At 38.3% G+C, this 26,680-nt stretch overlaps 1 long non-coding RNA gene across 2 annotated transcripts in view; it reads right to left on the bottom strand.

Annotated features, from left to right (window-relative positions):
* Window positions 1-1,253: 1,253 nt before the first annotated feature.
* Window positions 1,254-26,680, bottom strand: part of LOC145982447 (uncharacterized) — a 109,582-nt gene continuing 84,155 nt past the window's right edge. For both annotated transcript variants that reach the window (XR_014441050.1, XR_014441051.1), the window contains 2 exons: window positions 11,055-11,090; window positions 1,254-1,294 (listed from right to left, as the gene is read on the bottom strand). This is a non-coding gene — a long non-coding RNA (uncharacterized LOC145982447). The remainder of the gene's footprint in view (window positions 1,295-11,054; window positions 11,091-26,680) is intronic.

Here is a 26,680-nt window from a genome sequence, read left to right as displayed (position 1 = left end):
TAAAAAGCCCTCTTCTAATCTTGAGCACCCGTGTGCTAGCAATGCTGGACTATTTGCGGGAGCAGACCTCGACCAAGAGTCTTCGAAGAGTCAACACAGAACTAACGGACCGGCGCCAGCGCCTCTAGTGGATACTCGTGAACTACAAGAGCGCTGCTTAACATTGAGTGCCATCTATACAGGTTAACAAAGAACTATTAGAACAATAACGCTCCCTAGTGAGATATGGTAGAACTTCGTTCTCTACCAAGCATAGCAGTGAAATCCTATGCAGAAGAGATAACAAAACAGATAAGATTACACAATGCTATTCAACAATGAAAGAACAAATGAACTTTGTAACGAACTAGCGGGATCGTTGCAAATCTGATTTCAGATTTGACATCCTGACGAAATTCTAGCCTATGGTTTTGTATCACATGACCCACCTATCATTTAAAAAAAAAAAAATCAAGATGGCGGAATCAAGATGGCGGCCTTTCCAGTGACATACTCCAAAAGGTGTTCCCCTAGGGCTATTTTGTATCAGCCATATCAAATTCCATGTAAATACATAACTGCGGACTTCCGATACACCTTTGCATTGAAATTGTACCTGAGGACATTCAAATTTTATGATAGATCTTTACAAAATAATAGTTTAGAAAGCAACGCTATAATTTTTCCAAGTTTGAGCATTTCTGGAAGAAGGATTCATACTCGATACCTCTAATTGAATAAAGAACTTGAAATAACCAACCTTTTCAGAATAAAAAAAAAATAATTAATTAATTTGTAATACAAAATTATTAAAATGGTTTAAATTTATAAACAAGGCATAACAATTTAAAGTATTTTGTAAATCATGTGTTTAAAGTGAATGATAATAAATTATTGGAATTCAATTCATTTTCTAATTAACTTATTTTGACATCGTCGTGGCCTTGTGCTAATGTATGTTAATTCAGCAGGTAGTAGATCATAATCAAATACCTTATCTATAATGTTCATACTGTATAGGATAATCAAGAATTCTTGTTAAGGTGATTCCATATTCCACTAAAAGTCACATGTTTATTAAGTACATAAGTATATAACTTGACATCAGCCTCTTCCTGATCAGTTTGCTTCCACATTCGCGTAGCCGTATTTCCCCATTTGCATCAAGGATTCTTCAAGAAGTGACTTATATCAATTAAACTCTTATAGGAAAAAGTGGGAAAATTCACAATAAAATCAAATGTATCAAATATAAATAACATCAAAATATCAAAACTATGACCGAAAGTTTACTTACCGCACTTAGGTAGCGGATCTAGAGGGAGAATAGAAAATTGAATTTAATTTGAGAATATACACCGTGTTTCAAAACGTCGGAAAACCATAATATTGAGTGCTTATCAATATCAATACACTTCGAGATATTCACATTGAGTTTCTGTATTCCGAAACTATACACATTGGCATGCTTTTCCTTGGCAGAATGTTTAGAAATATTTACGCTATTCGTCCTCAACAATCAACTTTCCAGTTGCATTATATTTCCCAGATTTTCAGTGTTACAATGAATGCAGTGAACAGAATCATTCTTTCTCAGAGGGATGGTAGGGGTATATTCCATAGTCGGACCATAAATTTTCAGGATTATTTTTTAAAATGATACACCTCTACCACCCCTTTGAGAAAAAAAAAATATGCTCATTTCTAGTCCATCATTTAAGATATATGCGCGCGCGTGTATATGTGTGTGCATAAACAACAATTAAGAAATATTAGAATTAATCGTCGTAGGATGACGGGTTTAGTATAGTTATTTCATTTTCTTCATTCCCTCAGTCATTTATATTAATAATTGGTTCTTTCTGTAACACCTAGCATGCATGTTAATTTTATACCAATAATACCTGAAGTATCTATCTGTGTGAAAGTATATGTAGAAATATGAACACATGAAAACCCGTAAAAAGGTACTTGCTTTGTACGTACAAAATGATTCAACTTTTACTCTCAAATAATAAATATGGACAAATTTGAGCTAGTTAGTCTCTTTGAAGACAAACAAAAAAAAGTTCCTCATACTGTATTATTTTTTGAGTACTCGGACTGTATCAAGAAGCTTATGTTGTGAACTAAACTAGACAAGAGACAAGAATAGGTGAATCATGTGTGATTTCACTTCATTGTTCTTTGAACTCACCAAGTTTTAAGCTTCATAGTTTGGAATATATCTCTAACTAACTAACTAACTCTCTAACCTTCTAAAACCCGAAGGTTCATGGCTGCAGCAACACAGGCCTTCCATCTGACCTTATCTTGAGCAAGATCTATATACTCTTTTCCATCCCTACCGATTTCCTTTAGGTCCATCTCAATGTTGTTCCTCCATCTTCATCTCGGCCTTCCTACAGGTCTCTTACCATCAGGTTACCCAACAAGAATCATGTAAACTCCTCCTTCCTCTCCCATTCGTGCCACATGGCCTGCCCACCTAAGTCTTCTTCATTTAATCATTCCAATAATATCTGGACATGAATACAAATTATGTACTTCTAAATTATGTAACCTTCTCCACTCACCTAACTCCTCATCACTTTAAGGTCCAAATATTTTCCTAAGGATCTTATTTTCAAATACTCTCAATTTATGTTCCTCTTTCAATGTAAGGGACCACGTTTCACACCCAAATAATACTACAGTCAAAATTACTGTTTTGTATATTTTAACTTTTAGTTTCTTAGATATTAAACGAAAAACCAAAAATTTATAAAGAGAGAAGTAACTTTTTATTTCCTTTTTAATATAATTTTCATTTGTTAATATTACTCCTAAGTATTTGAATTTGAAAACTGGTTCAAACGAGTTGTTATCAATAATTAGATTTTGATTATTACCTAACACTTGGTTTCGGTCTGTAAGCATATATTTAGTTTTCTCTTTGTTAACTTCCAAACCTATCATTTTAGCAGTTTTGAAAAATATTTTAGCATTATTCTTAATTGTATTTATATCATCCCCTAATAAGTCTACATCATCTGCATATGCTAACAACTGAGTCACACCATTTAATTTTAGTCCTTCGTTAGTTTCTTTTACCTTCGTAACAGCATATTCTGAGGCCAAATTAAAGAGCAATGGAGATAATACATCTCCTTGTTTTAACCCATCATGAATTTCAAATATGGCAGACATATTAATACACACACGAATTTTACTTTCTTTTTCACTGGTGCATACTTTTATCATACTAACAAGATTCTTAGGTATTCCAAACTCGACTAATATATTATATAATTTATCTCTTTTGACCAAATCATATGCTTTTTTGAAATCAATGCATAGCTGATGGACATTTTGATTATATTCCCACTTTTTTTCAAGTGTCTGTCTGATGTGAAAAATTTGATCTGTAGTTGATCTGTTACGTTGAAATCCACATTGATAATCACCTATAATGTCATTAGCATATGGGGTTAGTCTTGTTAAAAGAATGTTAGATAATATTTTATATGTTGTTGAGAGTAGACAAATTCCACGGTAATTATTGCAGTTCATTTTATCACCTTTTTTAATCATAGGAACAATTATGGACTATTGCAACTGTTGCGGGATTTGTTCTTTATTTCATGTTAAACAAATTTATTTATGAATTTGACATATTAACGAATTTAATTAACTCAGCTGGTATTAAATCAATGCCAGGTGCTTTGTTATTCCTATACTTTTAATAGCATCTTAATAACTTCAGTCAATTTAGGTTCTGGAACTAAAGGTTCTGCTGTGTGTACTTCATTCACTTCTGATTTATCTCCTACATGGACATTTAAAAGGTCATTAAAGTAGTTCTTCCATCTATTTAGAATATCGCTTGGGTCAGCTAGAAAATCACCGTCTTTAACATTTACCAAGTTTACTTTAGGTTGCCACCCCTTTCTAAATTCATTTACATCTTTACATAAATCTCTGATATTTTTGTTTTTGCCGTTTGTTTCAATTTCGTTAATTTTGCTTTTCAAGTAGTCTCCTTTTTTTTACTTCTAAACGTGAGGTTAACTTCTCGCTTTATTCTATTATAATTGCTTAGATTTGTATCATCAGAGTTATTTAACAACCTACGTCTAGCCTGATTTCTTATTTCTATTAGATTATGACATTCATTATCAAACCATGGGTTACTTTTTCTTGGTTTATGATATCCTATATTTTCTTTAGCTGCTGATTCTATTCCATTACGTATGTGCTCCCAATTCTTATTTACGTCTGTTTCATATATATTTTCATTATCATTTAAATCCTGCAAAACAGCAAACCTATTTGGCAGTTTAGTTTGGTAATCTTTCTTAATTCCTTCATCAGCAAATTTTCCTGTATTAAATTTTATAGCTTTTAGATTTTGTTGCTTATGATTTATCTCTGCGAGTCTTTTTCTTAATTTAGCAATTACTAAATAATGGCCACTGGCACAGTCAGCACCTCTATGTGTACGAACGTCAATTATACTAGTATGCCTTCTCTTGTCAATGAGAATATGATTTTTCTGATTATGAGTTTTACCATCTGGAGAAGACCAGGTATATTTATGGATATCTTTATGTCTAAAAGTGGTACTTTTCACAATTAAATTCTTTGAGGTTGCAAAAGTAATCAATCTTATACCATTATCATTACTTCATTCATGAAGACTTTCTTTACCAATCGTGGGTTTAAATGTCTCTTCTTTGCCAATCTGTGCATTACAGTCACCTAACAGAATTTTCATATCTTACTGAGAAAATTTATCAAAACCTGTTCTAACTCTGCATAAAAAATCATCTTTAGTATTATCATGTTTATCTTCCGTTGGGGCATGTATGTTCATTAAGATAATGTTACACCTCCTACCCTGTAAAACTGCATATGATATCCTATCATTAATAAATTCTACTGTTTTAAGAGCCGAGATAATTCTATTATTTATGAAAAAGACTGTTCAAAAATTATGATTTTCAGTACCACCATAGAAAAAAGTATAATTTTTAGTTTTACAATTCCCTTCTCCTGGCCACCTAACTTCCTGGACAGCTACTACATCTAATTTATATTAAACTATCTGATTAACTATACACTGAAATGCCCCAGGTCGGTAAAGGCTCAGAACATTTCAGGTGCCTAATTTAATATCCTTATTCCTAATGTAGATCTTATCCTTAGTCCAGGGACCTCCCAAAGTAGTTCCCACCCGGAGATCCGAATGGGGGACTATTTTACCTCCGGAATATTTTACCTTGGGAACATCCATGGCCTCATATTGCTGTTTCTTGACATGTCTTTTTACAGTGCAGAGTTGTCATCTCTAATCCTAACTCCCAACATGAATGGAGGACCGCACCTGTCGTTGGTCAGCGGATCCTTCGGATCTAACTGGGAGGATCCCATTGTAGTCCACCAACAATACCCCACTTCTGCTGATTATGGGACGCTCATAGAGCCATGACAGGACAGCTCTGTAAATCTACATACCACACGTTATGTTTGTACAACCTTAGTGACAATGAAGTTCGACCAGTCACAAATATAGGAGTGCGTTGTGAAAGAAGGAGAACACATGCATATGCTGAACATATTTTATTCAGCAGGCTACATGGAACAAAGGAAAACATAAATTTCCGCTGCAACGCAGCAATGTATGGTGTCCACACAAAATAAAACATTTTCGTCCATCTACACGTGACATTGAAGTTCGACCACTTTTAGAGGGGATCCTGTTTACCATGGTGTGACGCCGCCCGTCGGCGAATAACTGTGGCAATTCGTAGGGGCATGCTGCGGACGAGTCGTTCAAGGTATTCCACATCGATGCGCTGCCATTCCTCATGCAGGCAGGCCATAAGAGCAGCCACTGTCCTGGGTCCCCTCTGTTGCACACGTCGCTTAAGAACACGCCACACATTCTCAATGGGCGAGAGGTCGGGACTCGATGGTGGCCATGGCAGAGTTCGCACGTGATGGCGAGTCAACCATTCTCTTGTCAGCCACGCTGTATGAGGCCTGGTATTGTCGTGTTGAAAGATGAGACGCCGCCTGTGGAACAGGTGCCTTCGCACTGTGGGAAGATGCCGCTCCAGTATGCATGTATAGGCGTGTGCATTCACAATGCCCTCACAGACGTGTAGTGGGCCAACCCCAGATGCCGTCATGCATCGCCATACCATCACTGACGCAGGTTTCTGTACCCGATGTGCATAACATTTTGCTTCATTCTGTTCGTCCTTCCGACAAATGACTGTTTTCCGTATTTTCCCGTACACAACATTGAAAATGGATTCGTCCGTCCACAAAACCCTGTTCCACTGCCGAAATGTCCATCCCCGGTACATTCGTGCCCACCGTAGTCGATTGCCTTTGTTCAACATTGAAAGGAAGGGTTTACGTTTCGCCTTGTACACTCGGTAACCGCATCGCTGTAGGTAACGGCGAATGGTTCTGGTTGACACTTCAATGTGAAAGCGTTCTCGAGTCCACAGTCGTAATTCGGCCACAGAAACATGATTGTTGGTCTGGATATAGCGCCTAAATATCTGTAGGTCACGCACGCTCAGCAGGCGTTTTCGACCGGGGGCCTTACCTGGCTCTGTAGTACCCGTATTTTGGTGGTCTTTGATGATGCAGTGGACGGTTGACTTGGGTAAGTTCAGTTGGCGCCCTATTTCCCGTTCACTGAGTCCATCCCGTTGCAACTCCACCTCTCGTCTCCTCACGGTGTTGTCAATAGGTTTGCCCCTGGCCATGGTGATGATGCACTGCGGTTCCTCGGTGCACAGCACGCGCTTACATACGGCGGACTCCCTTATCGTGTCCGTGACGTCATGCTTCCGTCGAATGCGCCACTATCTGGAATTTCCGTATGGGTCTGGTGCCAGGTCGAAGTTCAATGTCACGCGTTTTGTTCCCCGTTTTCGTTCTTTACGTGACCTTGGGTGCAACATGCTGGGATCACGATTCTTGATGCTCACACCTCCTCTTACACACATGCGTCACTTCTGCGGGTCACCCATTCCACCGCCTATGTCTCTGTGCATTTAATCACGTATTCCTTTCTTTTCGAACTTCATTGTCACCAAGGTTGTAGAAGCTAAACAAAGAGAGATGCAATGTCTCCGTAATCGTAGATATTAGAGTGGTTCTAACCAAACAATGGAATATATTTCAGCATTAAAAATTGATTAATGTTAACTATCTATTATTTCAATATCCAAGACAGACAGATAGGTGTATGTAATTTATGCGACATAAATTATATCACAAGTATGTTCCTTAATCCTCATTTTCGAAAAATAGTAGATCTTTGAATTTGTTAATTTCCGAAATGTAGACAAGTCTCTTTTGATCTATTTTTGTCTCTCACGGCTTAATTTATTGCTCTGAATTTATTTATTTCATTGCGTCTTATTTATCATGGCGAAGTTAAGGCTTTGTAGCCTTTTCTACGACTTAACCATGTTTACAGCGAAATTTAACATATGAAAATTAGAAAACAACATTAAACCAATATATAAAAAGTTAAATATTGAAAATAAAGAAACAAGTCACAAAGAGAAATTACAAAAAAAAGAAGGAAAAGAGAAAAATGCACACGGGAATAGAAGTCTAACCTATACTCACAAGCATACAACAACACACACACACACACTTGCATATTCCTAACAGTAGAACAGTAGTTAGGGATTTGAAATATTAATGTGAATAAGGGTCTTCAGTGATTTTATCCACTTAACTGTATTCAATTTTTCACTAAAGTGTATAAGCTTGCACTAAGGTGCTAACTATTTGTGCCCAATAAGAAATGTTTTAATTGAATCTTAAAGACATATGTAGCTGTCTACCAAATTTAGTCTTCGTAATTCTGAGACACCGATCATTGACACAGAGGAAGGGATAGTCACAGAAATGACTAACTTATAGTCACCAATCTCAGCGTATTACTTACTACCCTATAAACAAATATACACTATATAGAACCACACAAGTCATATCTAGATAGAATTAGACAATATCTGTTACTCATATGATTTGTGTCAATTGATGTTTAGGTGTCTAGTTGATGAAATATCGAACTCCAGCCTGTTTCTGGATTCACCAAAATAGAAAAATAAACGCAAAAATTATTATTGTTTGTTGTCACCAGTTGTATACATTGATATTAAAATGAAAGCATACCAGAAACAATGTTAACAAAAGATTTAGTTACAATGCAGACTCTGCAATATGCGATATTGTAATACATAAAAGTTCAGTCTATCTAGTTCGGTGTATTTTTGACACCAGATGTAGTGCGTGTACACATCCCAAGTGAGATTGGAACAAGGAAATTGTGTTCAACCAAATAGACGCTGTACGCAAGAAATACAGTGTTCGAGTTCAGACGATACGACAAATACCTGTCTGCTACTTTATATGTTCATTTGATTGGTTAAACCGTACCACGTGACAATACACTACACTATGCACCGTTCCATAACGTAGTGCAAACGGTTTCGACGACAAATTAATGCCTCCAACTTAATAACTCCTCTTAATGTTATCGGATTGCAATGAAACTTCACACACATATAATATGATATATTAATGCACACATTTTTTTTCATTTTGCAGATAACTAAATAAACAACATGAATTGCAGAGAAGAACAAAGAGCTGTAATTCAGTTCTTGCAAATAGAGAGTTGTTACAGGCCATTGTCAAAATGCGATGGTCAGTAATGCCCCAAACTCCTTGCAGTCTTGATTTAGCTCCATATGACCTCCACTTCTTTGCCCCTCTCAAAAACAACCTTCGTGGACAGAAGCATTTCCAGGACTTGTAAGACATTAAATTCGCTGTGAATGCGTGGGTCAAAAAACAACATCCGACCAGGAGTGCCCAGAGGATGGGATTATGGATTATGGGGCAGGTTGCGCCATAAATATATTTTGGGAGTGATTTTTCCTCTTCAAATAATATAAAATTCTACACTAATAGCCTATATTTTACGAAAATATAGTATGCAAAACTTTACACCTTAAATGCAATCATATTTAATCCATTAGATGAAAAAATAAAGTGTTTAAGTGTATTATCGAATAGAGGGGTTGGGAGAAATATCCACCTCCAAAATATAGGCCTTATTTTACACTTGGGTTCTGGGGGCGATTCTGAATTAAACTTTGGGGGGGACAGTATCCAACTCTAGGTCTTAGATTATGGCGGGTATTTTAGTTAGAGGGAGATTGAGTATTAAATTGAGGGGGTATCCAATTCTTGTGTATTACTATTGCCTTAGACTGTTGCGGAAATTCTTGTGTGAAGACTGAGAATTCATTTCTTTGGAGGAGGCAATATGCACTCTTCAATATCAACAGTAAGTCTAAAATTGGCATGGAAATTTTTGTGGAAGGATTGAGTATTAAATTTACACATGGAGATAGGAAGCTCTTGATATAGTGTTAAATTTTAGATTGTCAAGAAATCTCTGTAGTGGAGAGAGAATTCGAACATTAAATACAGATCAGTGATATGATATCCACATGTTTTCGACTCGGAACGTGCCAAAGAGAAGTTGGAGAAGACTAAATATCTCGGGATCCTAAAAAGTATTGACACCCCATTAAATTAATATTCTTGAAAGCCTGCAAAAAATGGATATAACAGTTTTCTCGCTCGCTTCGCACGCAATGCTGTGCTGCGTGAATGCGTGTTTGGCGCATTACTGAAGTGAATGAGAAGTTTTATACTATAACTGCATTACAAGACATAAGCGATACTCTTGGTGTTAATTAATAACATGACGTCTTAAGATATAATGCTTTGGTTAGCATACTGCTTAATTTAAAGCAGGTGCATAATTTGGAACAAAAATATATCTAATCGGCATTTCTAACCTCATGGCACAGGAAAATTTTACTTTAACAAGTTACATTTGCACTGAGGATAAAATCCACTTAATTATTGTTATGAGTTACTAAAATATATTTATCCCAAGAAAACGTGGGCGGCCGGGGGGGGGGGGTATGAGTTCCTTGATAGAAAACCCGTATTATGTTATTGCCCTGAGCTTAAGAATTTCTAGGTAGATTTCTGTGATGTCTCGCGAAACAGAATCGGTCATGCGGCTGGAGCATGTTATTTGGTTTGCCAAGGTTGAATTTTCTATCTTTATCTTAAGTTGTGGAACAACTTGTCTTAAATACTCAAATTGTGAGTTTTATAAACCCACTCACAAACACTATTTATATGCATATTTACATAATTTACTTTACTACATTTAACCAATCAATGAGCTAATTAAGTTTTTTCGAAAATCGAACAATAAAAAGAAATGGACAGTTTAACATGGTATTTCATTCAGATAAACACAATTTATTATGTATTCAAGAAAAATATTTTGTGGGAATTATGATGAACGATTTTAGAGGCGGTGTTGAGTGATGGGCACCTCTATTTATGGAGGAAGGGCAGATCAACTGTATTCAGTGAAGCTGAGAGAAAAGTTACTTTCGGTAGACACGCTGTCGTAATTAACTACTCTGTGGGGATTACGATGTGGTTTGAGGGCACAAATGATATAATTTTTGGGGTGGGGGGAGGCACATGATATTATTTGGGGAGGACGCAGGACATCATTTTGAGGAGGGGCCTTGGAGGGAATGATGGGCACCCCTGCATTTCAAATCGGATTTCGGCATTGTTTTGAACGTTGGCAGAAATGTATCGAAAGCAAAGGACAGTATTTTGAATACCCTTAGTAGGTACCCAATATGTGTATCTATTTTCACACAAACTTTCCAATTGTTGCCCCTTCAATTTTTACCTTTCACAGCAGAGGAGGCATTAATTTCGGGATGACCTTTGACATACGTGACACCAAATCAACAAATATACTGTACTGCACTTTGTAACCAACTAGACACGTAAATGCAAAGAGAGTCAAGAAGTGCAGAGAATCATACAGGCCTATTGTAACACAAGGACAAACAAGGGGGCTGTACAAATAAAGTTAATTGTAGATGGCATAGCGTATTAATTTACAATCTAATGAAGATACAATGAATGATCTTACTTACCACATTTTTTTGTGCATTGCCTGTAGGTTTTAGTGTCTGAAAGAAGAAAATAAATATTTTTTTTATACTTTCTGCCTGTGATACAGCAGGTATGACGTCGAGTATCCAAGTGGGAGATCTAGTTTCAATTCACCCGTTTGTCACCCTACATGTTCCTGTACACAGAACATGTCCATTAACCCCTGTGGGACCATCATGAATTTGCGAAACAGGACCATTCCACTTGAGGTACACTCCGACATTGTTTCTATATACAGCATATTTGCAGAAGATACAATTAAACCCACAAGTGTAACAACATACGCTGTATAAAACACACCGTATTACTAGATTCCTTAAAAAAAGTGCTACGACGTCAGGAGCCCCGGGTTCAAATCTCGGCCTGTGCACGGATGTTTGTGAGTAACCATTCATCAATTTAATTATGTCATCACTCATCCCCATCTTCGCAAATTAGCTCAAAGTGTCACAAATAGCGAAGTAAAATAAAGCAAATCAATCAATAAATACAAACTTCGTTGACGGTCATAGACGTGGGCACGGACGTCCTCAATTTTTTTCCAATGAGGGAAAAGCAAGGTATTTTTCTCATGGGGTATAATACCCCGAAAATAGTGTTGCTCCTTCAAAAAACAGCACTTGAATTTGAAATTAAGGCATTAATATATACTTTTAGGTTGACATTCGCTTTTTAAGGGTAAGGAGCCCCTTGTCCCGTCCCCCCTTACCAGACATCCATGCCCTATATTATTATACTTTCACCTAGATATTTAGTGTCTTATCAGCGTTAATAAACGATATTACACTCTTAAAGAAATTGAAATATTTTCAAGGGGATGAAAGTTCAAACGAACTACGGGGCAAGGGAGTGCGTGAACACAGGGGGCAGAGGGACATTGTCCACAAATCTTGGAAGAAAATCAATTCTGGGGGGTTCAAGGGTCAAACATTGAAGTAATAGAAATAGAGACTAGCAGGACAAAAGGACATTCATGGTGGTATTATGTTACCCCGTCAGTAGTAGGATAAGCCTGCTTCTGCGAAATTAAGTGGTTCTCAGTGTTGCCAACCCACCCCAAGAAAATTTCACCATATGATATTTTACAGGCGAAGCTAACCTACAAATAGGAGTTGGCAACACTGACTAGTTGCTTCACAAACCTTTCGTTTTTTAAACATTTTGCCATATGATATTTCAGAGGCGAGGCTAACCTACAAATAGGAGTTGACGGCGTAGCCTTCTAACATGATAAGTATGCAGTAAGATGAAGAAGAATTAATGACGCTAACTGGTGGTGCAGTGTTAATGCTTCCTCTTCTTCATCTCCTCCTCTCTATCTTCTTCTTATTCTCCTCTTCCCCCCTCTTCTTCTTCATCTCTGTATTTTCTAGCAAAATGATCTATTGCATGCTAACCAAACCTCTTGGGAGGCAGGGCTCTTGTAACGCCACAGGTCCTCCACATGTATGTATCTATGTATGTAATGCGATTTGTGGGGAAAGAGGGAGCCAAAATTTTGAACTTACGGCTTAATTAATCTGCATGCACGCTTAATTTTTTACTTTCTAATTTCTAGTTCGACATGAGATACTCACAATTTTACCTTTTGAAGTACAGTTAACATTTCCGATTAATTTTACTGTCTAAAAGTGTGATCTATCGTTAACTAAACTAACCTCACTCACCCACCCACATATAGCCTTACAGGTGACTCCAAGGCACAAAGTAGTGCATAGCGTGACAGGTCGATCTATCGTGAACTAAACTAACCTCAGCCACTCTCTCTCACACACACACACACACACACACACACACTATGACTTACAGAGTAAGACAGTTATATCACTTGTAAGGGCCAACACACAAGATCTATTGCAAACTAAATTAACCAACGACATAAGCCATGGACACACACACCAAGCATTCCAGACAGGGTATAAGCAACTCGCCTCTTGCAATTGTATAACGGGGGAAAATTAACCTACAGCTAGCAACACTGTTGAAGCTGCTTTCGACGAGTAGTGTTACCAAACTTACACTTTGCAAATATTTGTTTCTATAGGCTAAAGCTAATGCTCTACAGCTAGAAGCTTGAAACATATACCCTACCAGAGTATGCTAACTTACCTCATGTAAAAATAGACTATTACCTAGTACGGGTTAAGCTGTGACATACAACTAGCGATCGACACGACCACATGACACACAAACAGACAGGGAGAGTGAGACAGCTTATACGCAGTTTTTCCTACACATGTACTGGGTTTAAATGGTAACTTGCAACAACTATTTCACTCACCTCCTAACATATAATAAAATAACCACAGGTTTTTGATACTTGCTGCCAGAACATGGTGGTTTTAGACTGTAAATTCAGCCCGATTATTCTATCTGTGAAGAAAGAAAAATGATGATGCCTGCATTTGGAATATATAATTCTTCTTACGGTATTTTGCGTGCCCCCAGTAACCTTGCGTTCAATTCACGGAAGCTATGACGTGTATTTCCTGTTTCGCGAACATACGAGAACCTTTCACAATGTTGCATCAGATAATATATTGCAAGAGCGAGTTGCTTGTGTATATAAATCTAGTTTTGGAAATGGACATGAATATAATGTCAAAAATTATTGCATAACTTAAAACATTGACATTTATTGCACTAGCAAATGTAAATATGGAATGCAAAAAGCTCAGTCCCTGGCCCCTCAGCTGTTAGGTTAAACAGCATAAAAAATTTCGTCACTGACAGCAAGCATTGTCATATGGACAAACAGATCTAGTAATGATTTATAACCTGAGCTGTCTTGCAAGTCTCTCGAGTGAAGGAATATGATGCCACTATAAACTGTAAACAAAATATGCAGTCTCTGGCATGAGATGAACGAGGCTTATGAACCTCGACCTATACAGTTGTACAATGGATGTTCTTTTTATTAAAGCATAGCGGTGTGTTTTGAATATCAGCGAGCGTGCATGCAAAAAGGGAGGGGAGACCGTAACGGATAATTCTCATTTCGATTTCAATACTTTTGCTAGTCATGCTATGTAGAAGGACACTGGACGATGGCTAAAAGCGAGGGAAGGAGAGAAATGTTACCTTTTACTTTTTGCCTGTGTGTGATGAAATTGTATCGTGATGTGAGGCTGAAAATAATTTCGAAAGCAGTCTCGAGCATCTTCAGCCAACAAGGGAAATACACATGAAGGGCGCAACGGTATTGTCCATGGATGTTAAAATTTTTGGGTTTTTCTGAATAAACATACATATCAGTTTTGCAGTCTCCAGATGGGACCAGAGCTTTTGTTTTATTTGGACAAGGGGGTTCAGATCAATGCATGGACTAAAACTTTTGTTCACATCAAAATAAAGAAAATAATTTTACTCTACTGCTCACTTGCATTGAAGGCGCCGTGTCTTCCAATAGCACACCTCGCGGGGCGTACCTGCATTTTTGCAAAATATAGTTAATCTCTGATGTGAAGCGAATGGAGAGTTTGTTCTTGCTGCTGTGATTAAATACTAAACCAAATCTTATTACATAACTTTGAATTATATTTGTTAAATCGATCTATATTATATCTTTTCTATAGGTGGTCCATGTTATGTGCTGGAGAATTTCTTTTTAAAAAATGTCTTGTTTCTGGAACCTGTGTTCTGTAGATTTGCTTTTGTTGCCAACAGAAACAGAAAAATGGCACCATGTTATTGTATACTGATATGGGTGTACTGTAATCATAACAATTTTCTAGTTAAAAATCTATGTCGAAAAGCAATGTTGGGGGGCTTGTCTGTGTTGGGTCTTATTAACAACTTCACATGTAACCGCACAACTCATCGGCTACAAAGCAACAATGTTAGGAAGTGTGTGCGTGGCTCCGAGAATACAATTTAAAATCACTAATGTGACATGAACCCCCTTAACTTTGTGTATTTGAATATGCGAAAATTAGGTACTTTGAATAATCGAGGAGAACAATCAGAAAAACAGCTTGCAACGGTATGGCGTGTTCAAACTTCAGAGATTTTTGTTAATCTGCAAATGACCAGGGCGTACGGAGATCACTACGAAAATTGTAAAAAAGAAGAGGACGCGAGGCTATTTTGGTTAATGACAACGATGAGTATGAATAATGGTTATTTTGATGAAATTGAGAAAGTGGGGCACGTCTGCTTCGAAGTGCATTACACCAACAACTTCAATTGTCTCCCCCCCCCACACACACGAGTCGGTTAACACAGGTGTACTTTTGTCGGTCTACAACTGTGAGGGCTTAAGTTACTATGTTTACCTATAGCTGTACATATAGAAAAAAAAGAACCCGAGCAAAAAAATGTAACAAGACATATCCTGATCTAGGTCGGATGACGTAGGTTGCAATCCCACCCCCGATGGCGTATAGACTTAAATGTTTGCATGACATGAAATACTGTTAATGGAAAATGTGTCGTTTCTAATGTTCAATATAGAAATCAGATAATAAGAAAAAGAATAAAAGAAATGTTGCAGGCAGATACCCAAACACATATATGATCAGACAGGAAATCAACGATGCGTTCATATCTAACATGTGATTATTCAAAATTCAAATAGTGCAGTGGGAAACAACCAACTAACTAACTCTGTAGGCTTCTTTAACCCGATGAGGGCAAATACAAGCCCATCCTGATCTGTGTCTACTCACTATTTTTCCATCCTAACCGATTTTGCTTTCAGGTCCATTCGACCCATCATGGTATACGAGCTCCCAGTGCCCATCCTCCTGATGGTGGAGGAAGCGAATCTATTTATCCTTGCCAAGTTGGACGATGTGTGGGAGTCTAATTTATTTATACATGTGGTTGCTTGGATGCTTACAGAGGATGACAAGATACCCAAGGATGCCATAGCTCGTGCGATTGAGGCACATATTTTGATGAGTGTAAAACATTAAGTAAGTAAGTCACAAGAGACTGAGGCATGGGTCGAATCTCTCGGTATAGGTATGGATGCAGACAGGCACAAAGTTCTGTGTGTAGACACAATTGATAATGAGTTTCTGTTCGAAGTTCGGATCACGAAAGAAGAGGTCGCATTGCCTGATATATTCCACACTTTTTATTTAACTCACAGTACAGACAGTGACGTTCGCCAAAACCGACACAGTGAGAGGGGTCTTCATATTGTAAAGCCAGTTCATCTGCTTACTATTAACAAAATAAATGCCGAACCTTGCAGGACACACGGGAAGCCTTGAACTGCTCTTGTTGAAACTAAGTGACACTGCTGTGAAGTAAGTCGCTCGGTGGCTTTTAGTATTCAGTCACCAAGCCCGTGGTAGCCATTCTAGGTAGTTGAGTCGATATTTCACTGGAAATAATGTGTTTTCCATTGTTGAGAGGAAAGCGAGCTTCCAGTCTGTATGAATAAGCTACTTCGTCCACTCCCGTTGGACCACCCAGCGAAAAATAAAAAAAAAACTTCCTTGAAGAGTAAAAAAAAAAACCATACTGTTTCTTGTCGCATTGATACCAAGCGTACGTACATGAAGAATATGCATGAATTGATTTATTTATTTCTTCTTCCCTCTTTCTGGAGGCATATGCGAGTCTTATTCAAGAACCGGAATGATTGTGCCTTTCGAATCGATTTTAAGGAGGGAGTACCATGACAAATATATACTGAAGTTTTAAGATGAGCCCCGCAGAGTTTTGTATGTCCTCTCCTAAGTTAGTGTCTCGTACTTGTGTTTTCGGTTTCCAATGTGGACAGGTTAGATACGAGTGTAGTAAATAATAATCCCTTCGGCCTAATTCTTAATATATATATAATATTGTTGTTATTTATCCTGCTGAAAATGATGTTATGATGATAGCCGTCGCCATTTCAGAGTGGCAAATGTTTAACATTAATTGTTGAATTTTATTTTAGGCTAGGCATATTCAACAAATTAATTTGATTAAAATGCAACAATGTTTTACATTTCAACGTTTTCGTAGTCGTCTAAACGTTTTGAGAAAAACCTTTTTTTGGTTAGAGATGATATAAGGAGAAGAGAGAGAGAGTGATTGAATAATTCCGAGGAAAACATCTTAATAGGGGACAGTGTAACCACTGTGTTATTGATGGGAACAACATTACCACTATGCTATCTGGATGAAGGACATTTTCTCATTATCAATTGTGTCTACACACAGAACTTTGTGCCTGTCTGCATCCATACCTATACCGAGAGATTCGACCCATGCCTCAGTCTCTTGTGACTTACTTACTTAATGTTTTACACTCATCAAAATATGTGCCTCAATCGCACGAGCTATGGCATCCTTGGGTATCTTGTCATCCTCTGTAAGCATCCAAGCAACCACATGTATAAATAAATTAGACTCCCACACATCGTCCAACTTGGCAAGGATAAATAGATTCGCTTCCACCACCATCAGGAGGATGGGCACTGGGAGCTCGTATACCATGAGGGGTCGAATGGACCTGAAAGCAAAATCGGTTAGGATGGAAAAATAGTGAGTAGACACAGATCAGGATGGGCTTGTATTTGCCCTCATCGGGTTAAAGAAGCCTACAGAGTTAGTTAGTTGGTTGTTTCCCACTGCACTATTTAAATTTTGAATAATCACATGTTAGATATGAACGCATCGTTGATTTCCTGTCTGATCATATATGTGTTTGGGTATCTGCCTGCAACATTTCTTTTATTCTTTTTCTTATTATCTGATTTCTATATTGAACATTAGAAACGACACATTTTCCATTAACAGTATTTCATGTCATGCAAACATTTAAGTCTATACGCCATCGGGGGTGGGATTGCAACCTACGTCATCCGACCTAGATCAGGATATGTCTTGTTACATTTTTTTGCTCGGGTTCTTTTTTTTCTATATGTACAGCTATAGGTAAACATAGTAACTTAAGCCCTCACAGTTGTAGACCGACAAAAGTACACCTGTGTTAACCGACTCGTGTGTGTGGGGGGGGGAGACAATTGAAGTTGTTGGTGTAATGCACTTCGAAGCAGACGTGCCCCACTTTCTCAATTTCATCAAAATAACCATTATTCATACTCATCGTTGTCATTAACCAAAATAGCCTCGCGTCCTCTTCTTTTTTACAATTTTCGTAGTGATCTCCGTACGCCCTGGTCATTTGCAGATTAACAAAAATCTCTGAAGTTTGAACACGCCATACCGTTGCAAGCTGTTTTTCTGATTGTTCTCCTCGATTATTCAAAGTACCTAATTTTCGCATATTCAAATACACAAAGTTAAGGGGGTTCATGTCACATTAGTGATTTTAAATTGTATTCTCGGAGCCACGCACACACTTCCTAACATTGTTGCTTTGTAGCCGATGAGTTGTGCGGTTACATGTGAAGTTGTTAATAAGACCCAACACAGACAAGCCCCCCAACATTGCTTTTCGACATAGATTTTTAACTAGAAAATTGTTATGATTACAGTACACCCATATCAGTATACAATAACATGGTGCCATTTTTCTGTTTCTGTTGGCAACAAAAGCAAATCTACAGAACACAGGTTCCAGAAACAAGACATTTTTTAAAAAGAAATTCTCCAGCACATAACATGGACCACCTATAGAAAAGATATAATATAGATCGATTTAACAAATATAATTCAAAGTTATGTAATAAGATTTGGTTTAGTATTTAATCACAGCAGCAAGAACAAACTCTCCATTCGCTTCACATCAGAGATTAACTATATTTTGCAAAAATGCAGGTACGCCCCGCGAGGTGAGCTATTGGAAGACACGGCGCCTTCAATGCAAGTGAGCAGTAGAGTAAAATTCTTTTCTTTATTTTGATGTGAACAAAAGTTTTAGTCCATGCATTGATCTGAACCCCCTTGTCCAAATAAAACAAAAGCTCTGGTCCCATCTGGAGACTGCAAAACTGATATGTATGTTTATTCAGAAAAACCCAAAAATTTTAACATCCATGGACAATACCGTTGCGCCCTTCATGTGTATTTCCCTTGTTGGCTGAAGATGCTCGAGACTGCTTTCGAAATTATTTTCAGCCTCACATCACGATACAATTTCATCACACACAGGCAAAAAGTAAAAGGTAACATTTCTCTCCTTCCCTCGCTTTTAGCCATCGTCCAGTGTCCTTCTACATAGCATGACTAGCAAAAGTATTGAAATCGAAATGAGAATTATCCGTTACGGTCTCCCCTCCCTTTTTGCATGCACGCTCGCTGATATTCAAAACACACCGCTATGCTTTAATAAAAAGAACATCCATTGTACAACTGTATAGGTCGAGGTTCATAAGCCTCGTTCATCTCATGCCAGAGACTGCATATTTTGTTTACAGTTTATAGTGGCATCATATTCCTTCACTCGAGAGACTTGCAAGACAGCTCAGGTTATAACTCATTACTAGATCTGTTTTTGTCCATATGACAATGTTTGCTGTCACTGACGAAATTTTTTATGCTGTTTAACCTAACAGCTGAGGGGCCAGGGACTGAGCTTTTTGCATTCCACATTTACATTTGCTAGTGAAATAAATGTCAATGTTTTAAGTTATGCAATAATTATTGACATTATATTCATGTCCATTTCCAAAACTAGATTTATATACACAAGCAACTCGCTCTTGCAATATATTATCTGATGCAACATTGTGAAAGGTTCTCGTATGTTCGCGAAACAGGAAATACACGTCATAGCTACCGTGAATTGAACGCAAGGTTACTGGGGGCACGCAAAATACCGTAAGAAGAATTATATATTCCAAATGCAGGCATCATCATTTTTCTTTCTTCACAGATAGAATAATCGGGCTGAATTTACAGTCTAAAACCACCATGTTCTGGCAGCAAGTATCAAAAACCTGTGGTTATTTTATTATATGTTAGGAGGTGAGTGAAATAGTTGTTGCAAGTTACCATTTAAACCCAGTACATGTGTAGGAAAAACTGCGTATAAGCTGTCTCACTCTCCCTGTCTGTTTGTGTGTCATGTGGTCGTGTCGATCGCTAGTTGTATGTCACAGCTTAACCCGTACTAGGTAATAGTCTATTTTTACATGAGGTAAGTTAGCATACTCTGGTAGGGTATATGTTTCAAGCTTCTAGCTGTAGAGCATTAGCTTTAGCCTATAGAAACAAATATTTGCAAAGTGTAAGTTTGGTAACACTACTCGTCGAAAGCAGCTTCAACAGTGTTCCTAGCTGTAGGTTAATTTTCCCCCGTTATACAATTGCAAGAGGCGAGTTGCTCATACCCTGTCTGGAAGGCTTGGTGTGTGTGTCCATGGCTTATGTCGTTGGTTAATTTAGTTTGCAATAGATCTTGTGTGTTGGCCCTTACAAGTGATATAACTGCCTTACTCTGTAAGGCATAGTGTGTGTGTGTGTGTGTGTGTGTGTGTGTGTGAGTGGCTGAGGTTAGTTTAGTTCACGATAGATCGACCTGTCACGCTATGCACTACTTTGTGCCTTGGAGTCACCTGTAAGGCTATATGTGGGTGGGTGAGTGAGGTTAGTTTAGTTAACGATAGGTCACACTTTTAGACAGTAAAATTAATCAGAAATGTTAACTGTACTTCAAAAGGTAAAATTGTGAGTATCTCATGTCGAACTAGAAATAAAAAAGTAAAAAATTAAGCATGCATGCAGATTAATTAAGCCGTAGGTTCAAAATTTTGGCCCCCTCTTCCACCACAAATCGCATTACATACATAGATACATGCATGTGGAGGACCCGTGGCTTTACAAGAGCCCCTGCCTCCCAAAAGGTTTGGTTAGCATGCAACCAGTAAGCTAGAAAACGACAGAGGGGAGAGCATTAACACTGCACCACCAGTTAGCGTCATTCATTCTTCTTCATCTTACTGCATACTTATCATCTTAGAAGGCTACGCCGTCAACTCCTATTTGTAGGTTAGCCTCGCCTGTGAAATATCATATGGCAAAATGTTTAAAAAACGAAAGGTTTGTGAAGCAACTAGTCAGTGTTGCCAACTCCTATTTGTAGGTTAGCTTCGCCTGTAAAATATCATATGGTGAAATTTTCTTGGGGTGAGTTGGCAACACTGCGGCTCACTTAATGGCGCAGAAGCAGGCTGATCCTACTACTCCCGTCTTTCTAGAATTATTTCTTTCTGACGGTCAAGAGCACCTTAAGGGCCTACAGGGTGGAAATTGATCCCTCGATTTCAAATTTTATCTGGGCCTGGGAACTTAACGATATAAATGGAAAAAAAATGAAGAAGAGAATGACATGGCACCCCATTAATATTTTATCACCCTATTAAATCAAAATTGTTTACAGTTTGAAGAAATTTGGATCTAAAAATTTTCTGCTCGCTTTGCTCGCAATTTCATTGTTATCTGTAATGCATTGTAAATTACCAGAGAGAGAAGTAGGAAAAGGAGCGCGCACATTTCAGAAACAATTTATATAATTTTTCCTGTTGGTTTGTTATGGGAGGATGACTTGATTATGTAATGTATTTAAATAAATATACAGATATATACAGGGTGTATCAGAAGTCCCTTACCATTCCTTGTAAAATCCGCACTGATGTATTTTCGTGGAATTTGATATGAGCGATACAAAATATGGCCTAAGGGTACACCTTTTGGAGTATATTACGGGGACGGACAAAAACCTGCAAGACGTACCATTTTGCGACATCAGAGATGGCAGTATCTGTTCCTGTAGCATCCCCAGGTATCATTTCACATTTAAATTTCCTTGAATGAAAAAAGGACCGATTATCCGTATTCCCCATATGCCTGCTCGCACCATAATTTTGCCGGCACCGGTCATTTGAGAGGGATCTGTATGTGTGGGGTTGTCAGGCAACCAATAGCGCATGTTTTGCCTATTCACCTCCCCATTTACGTAAAGGTTCGCTTCATTGGAATGGAGTATCTGCCTAGCGACGTTTGGATTTAGCCGTAATTACGCGATAGGCCACTCGCAAAACTGCACACGGATCGTCCTCGGAGAGGTGTTGCTGCATTTGCTCCTTATAGGGATGGCACTTGTGCCTCTGTAGCACCATGTACACTGAACTGTGACTCATAGCACATTGCATAGCTACACGACGTGTGCTTCGCTGCGGTGAGGTCGAGAAGGAGGCCAACACTGCGCAGCTGTTACCTCATCCGTGACTGTCCGTGGTCGTCCACTACGTGGTCTGTTCAAGGCCGTGCCTGTCTCCTCGAATTTGGTTAATAACTGTGCCACTGCAACATGTAACTGATGGATGACGTAGGTTGAAATCGGCAGCCACTGCACGGGCACTTCTCCCACCCTACAGTTTGACGATCTGGATGCGTTCGTCAGTTTATAACGGCATGGTTCATCACCTGCAACAAACAGGTAAACATCACTTTCAGTTGCCAATAATTTTTCACCAAATGAAGTGATATGGAATCTGATTTCAGATTTGACATCCTGACGAAATTCTAGCCTATGGTCATGTATCACATGACCCACCTATCATTTTAAATAAAAAAGTTGAATTCAAGATGGCGGAAGCAAGATGGCGGCCGTACTTTGACATTCTCTAAAAGGTGCCCCCCCCAGGCCTATTTTGTATCGCCTCTATCAAATTCCATGAAAATACATCACTGCGAATTTTACAAGAGGTGGTAAGGGACTTCTGATACATTCTGTATATATATATACAAGGGGTGGACAAAAATATGGAAACACCCAACAAGAGACACATTTCCGTAACTAATATGGTGTAGGAGAACTTTTGGCGTGCAGAACTGCCTGCAGTCTTCTCGGAATGGACATATAGAGATCCTGTATGGTTTTCTTGGGAATGTTGTACCATTCTTCCTGCAAAACATTGGCAAGTTCCGTTAAGGATGATGGAGGTGGATATCGTTCACTCAGATTTCTCTCCAACACAGATCACAAAGGTTTAATATTATTGAGTTCTGGCGATTATGGTGGCCATGGTAGATGTGACATTTCATCCTCGTGCTCAGAAAACCAGTCCTGGACGATGTGAGTTGTGTAAACATGAGCTTTGTCGTCTTGGTAAGTGGTATCATCATTGTGGAATAAAGTTTGAACCATGGGATGGACCTGGTCGCTCAAAATGGTCACATAGTCATTGGCAGTGACGTGACCTTGCAGGGTAACGATGGGCCCCACAGAATACCACAATATGGCTGTCCATACCCTGATCGAACTCCCGCCATGTTTCACTCTTGGCAGCAAACAATCGGAATCGTAAGCTTGAGCCGGCGTTCTTCATACATAAACTCGGCCACAAGTCGGAAAGAGTGTGAAGCAGGACTCATCTGACTAAATTACATTCTTCCACTTCCCCATAGTCCAGGTTTTATGACTTTGACACCACTCTCTCCTCTTAGAGGCATTTTGATCACTGATGAGTGGCTTGGGAATTGCAGCTCGTCTAGTAATAACCTGCTTGTGGAGTTTCCTTCGTTCAGCTTTTATGCTGACAGGGTTTGTGAGCATGACAGTCAGTTCAGCAGTCACTTTTGAAGCTCTAGTCTTCTTAATTTTCCTCACAATCCTACGCAATGTTCTGGAGTCTCCATCACTCAACACACATTTCCGTCAATGCTGGTGTTTATCGGATGCGGTTTTTCCAGTCGACCTGAATTCGGCCATAATCTTGAATATCGTGCCTTGCGAAACACCAAACACTTAGTCTACCTGGCTGAGGAAGCACCCACCGTACGAACTTCGACAATTTTCCCACGTTCGAATTCTGTTAGCTCTGACATGATCCACTGCCAACTGCACAGAACACTGTCTTCACACCAAATGAAGATTGCAACGTAGTGGCAAGGTTGGACAGGTAGTGGTATTGGGCAAATACGGTAGCGCCACCTACAAACATTGAAATAATGAACATGTGAATTCAGATGTGCATTTCACGAGATGTTTTCATGTTTTTGTTCCTATATATATATATATATATATATATATATAAATAAATCCCGGTATCATTACGGCAACCACTATACTCTGCAGGAGTGTGGCAACCACTGGAAATCTTTGAGTATACTCGTTTTTTAACGTGTATATTTATATATCATATCGTACTGAGAAGCCTGTTTAACTTTATTTGTAAAATTTTTATAAATCTCTAGTAAATTCACTCCGATATCATTGTGAAGGCCATTCGCACCACTATCATTGTAACACCCAATGTATATATTTGTTATTTTGCTATCATTGTGGAACCATTGCAGCAACACTGCTACCAACTGTTGAATATCATACTTTTTGTCCCCGGCTTTGGTTATCAGTTGACATCACGTCTGTTCGTAATGAAAGACAAAGCAGCTTGACAAATATATTGTAATGATGGCCACGAAGAAGGAGAAAAAGAAGAAGAAGAAATTAGCTGAAAGATGCTCGTATGATTTAATGTGGTGTACTGTGGTGTCAATGAAACCTTTTGAGCTTGCCTTTTGAGCATAGCTGGAGTGAGTTGAAGGATGATTTGCGAAATTATTTCCCTCGCACTCGAGCATTGGAATTTTACATAGCATTAAATCGGAACAGTTCCGCATTGTGTATTTCAGGCTTGTATAAATACTGAACTTGTGTTGCAATTTGCAGGAATAAGTACCAATCGTCATGAAATGGCATATCTTATGGTGTATGGTACCTCAACGAAATCAATATCAAACATATTCAATACTTAAAAGGTAATTGTGTGGTATGTAGAGACTGTAATGTTCCTACAAATTACTTATGTTTGCAACCCACGAAACTGAAAAAGTGCCATATATTTGCAGAAATAAATATTCCGAGTGAAAAATACGGTGAAGTGCACCACGAAAGTGAAAAAGTGCAATATAATTGGAAAAATAAATATTCCGAGTGAAAAATAAAGTGAAGTGCACCATTTACATTTATTATAGAATTGAGAAGGTATGTAGTAATTTGCACAAGATAAGCATGTTAATTGCAAACAATTATGCGCAGCAATTATAATTCTACTGTACAGTTTTCGTTATCATGGTTGATTCATTCTTGTGGTTTTCATGAACGGTATTTGTACTCGGTGTTATTGAAGATCTCTTGTTCATGAAGTTTTATTAAATTATGTGCTAGTTATTTCAGAAGAAAAGGAAAATTTGTAAACATCCAAACTAACTTTTTTTTAAAAAATACATATGGAGGATACTCACTGCTAAAAATCTGTAGTTTCCAATCTGTAATTATATTTATCTTGAGACTTTATCTTCCTTAAAATCCTAAATAAACTTAGTGAATTTTTTCATCCACAGTTGCATTATTTTCTCTTGTAATTAGTTCTTCTTCATGCAAAAAGTATGACAATTATACACTAAAAAAGTGGGAATCAAGTGGGAAAATGTAACATTAGTAGATATAAAACGGGCATTTAAAAACAAACCGGTTATAACCGGTTATACAAGTGTCATGTGCCATCGGGCACTTAACAAGTGCAATCAGGTGACCCTGTGTCGGGATGTGTCATGTGCCCATCTTGCATCTTGGAACATGCATGTTAGAACATGTTATTTCCCCAGTAGGGAACAGTGCATCTTGGGCTAAACTGGTTATAACTGGTTATACAAGTGTAACTTGTCATCGGGCACTTAAGAAGTGCAACTTAAGGCTATGCCTATATACACCTACCCCACACCCACACACACACACATCCACACCCACCCACACCCACACCCACCCACACCCACACCCACACACACCCACACCCACACACACACCCACACTCACCCACACACACGCACACACACACACCCACACATATTTACTTCCGGTTTAAGTTCAATTGGACACCAGGCCCAACTTGCATATCTAGTACTAAGACAATGCATTGTGCAGAGATATTCTAGAATTGCTCTGTGACTCTCTCATTTCTTACATCATAAACATATGATTTTTCTCCTATGAGAATAACACTACATATTGTGTCATCAGGTAATGCCTCCAAATATCTGCATTGTTTACGAGTATCTTGTAGAGAAAATAAGATTTGTAGGTATTTTTATTGAGAAGTACTTTCTTCTGTGTGTACATCCTATTTCTCTGCTGAGCGTACATGCAATCAATATCGCAGCGCCATGCCCCGGGGCTCGCAGGAACTAATTAGAGTTGCGAGCAGAACTTCCCTTTTCTCCAGCCACGTGGAGTTGAGTATTGATCCAAGAGCCATAGGTATAGGCACTTCAATCCGAGGGCCATCTATGAGCAAATGTCTGAACTCGGTGAACACTTGGGAACAAGTTAATATGTCAATATTTTTAACTCTCTTTGCCAGTAATAGGGAATGGTAGGGCCATCTATGGGCAAATGTCTGAACTCGGTGAACACTTGGGAACAAGTCAATAAGTTAATATTTTTAACTCTTTCTGTTAGTAATAGGGAATGGTAGGGCCATCTATGAGCAAATGTCGGAACTCGGTGAACACTTGGGAACAAGCCAACTTTTTTCAATACTACATCATTTTCAACTCTTTCTGTCAGTAATAGGGAATGGTAGTAAGCATTAGACAAAGTACTTTGGAGCCGAATATGCCTTTCTTAAGACGTCGTATATTACTAAAATATCTCTAATTCACATATTTCTCATACCGCCGTATCTTGTTCTATTAGGCC

The sequence above is a fragment of the Lepisma saccharinum genome, unplaced genomic scaffold (genome assembly GCF_977018435.1).
Source record: "Lepisma saccharinum unplaced genomic scaffold, izLepSacc3.1 HAP1_SCAFFOLD_173, whole genome shotgun sequence".
Lineage (NCBI taxonomy): Eukaryota > Metazoa > Arthropoda > Insecta > Zygentoma > Lepismatidae > Lepisma > Lepisma saccharinum.
This window is presented reverse-complemented; position numbering and strand designations above follow the sequence as displayed.